Here is a 1,100-nt window from a genome sequence, read left to right as displayed (position 1 = left end):
AAAAAAAAAAAAAAAAAAAAAAAAAAAAAAAAAAAAAGGAAGAAAGGAAGGGTGGGAGGGAGGAGAGAAGAAAGGAAAAAGAAAAAGAATATATCTATTGTCTGTTTTATTCATTCCTTCTCTAGAAACTAAAAATGAATTAAATTAGTGAAACTGATGAAAGTTACAGATAGCTCTGTCATGACAGTGACCTCAGACATCAACATGACTTACGGGAACAATGAGATGTGGGGTGGAACCATGCAGTGTTTAAAGAGGTGACAGACTCATAGCCCAGTTCCTTTTATTAGATACCCTGGTGGTAGAGTCCTTTGTTTTTAAAACAGAAATTAAGAACAGAGTCTTTTACAGTTGTTATGAGAAATAAAATAATCTATGTAAAACTCAGGACAAGGCAGGCATGGCTGTGCACGCCTTTAATCCCAGCCAACCAGGGCTACATAGGGAGAGCCTGTCTCAAAACAAAGCCCCAAACACCCTAGTACAACACACACACTCGAAGGTATATAGAAAGTATTTCTATCATCACTGCTTACTGCGTCAGGGACCCTAAGCTCTTCACCAGAGATCTCTCTCTGTCTTCAACTCAACAAACCAAAACGCCAAGACTGGGAATCTATGTAAGAGCCAGAGGATTCTGAAAAGCAGCTGATCAGACAACATGCTCCTTCAGCACCCCACTGTTTCAGTCACACCTTCCCTACAAACACACACACACATACACACCCATACACAGAGAGAGAGAGAGAGAGACAGAGAGAGAGAGAGAGAGAGAGAGACAGACAGAGAGAGACAGACAGACAGAGAGAGAGAGACAAAGATAAAGACAGAGAGACAGAGACAGACAGAGATAGACACGGAGAGAGGTATATGAAAAAGCTTTCAGGGCTGAGGAGATGGCTCAGCAGTTAAGCGCACTGACTGCTCTTCCGAGGGTCCTGAGTTCAAATCCCAGCAACCACATGGTGGCTCACAACCATCTGTAATGAGATCTGATGCCCTCTTATGGAGTATCTGAAGTCAGCTACAGTGTACTTAACAAATAATAAATAGGGGCTGGTGAGATGGCTCAGTGGGTAAGAGCACCCGACTGCTCTTCC

At 42.5% G+C, this 1,100-nt stretch overlaps 1 protein-coding gene across 3 annotated transcripts in view; it reads right to left on the bottom strand.

Annotated features, from left to right (window-relative positions):
* Positions 1-1,100, bottom strand: part of Tpx2 (TPX2 microtubule nucleation factor) — a 47,968-nt gene that overhangs the window by 10,073 nt on the left and 36,795 nt on the right. The gene's annotated exons all lie outside the window — the stretch shown is intronic.

This window comes from Mus caroli, chromosome 2 (genome assembly GCF_900094665.2).
Source record: "Mus caroli chromosome 2, CAROLI_EIJ_v1.1, whole genome shotgun sequence".
NCBI classification, from domain to species: Eukaryota; Metazoa; Chordata; class Mammalia; order Rodentia; family Muridae; genus Mus; species Mus caroli.
This window is presented reverse-complemented; position numbering and strand designations above follow the sequence as displayed.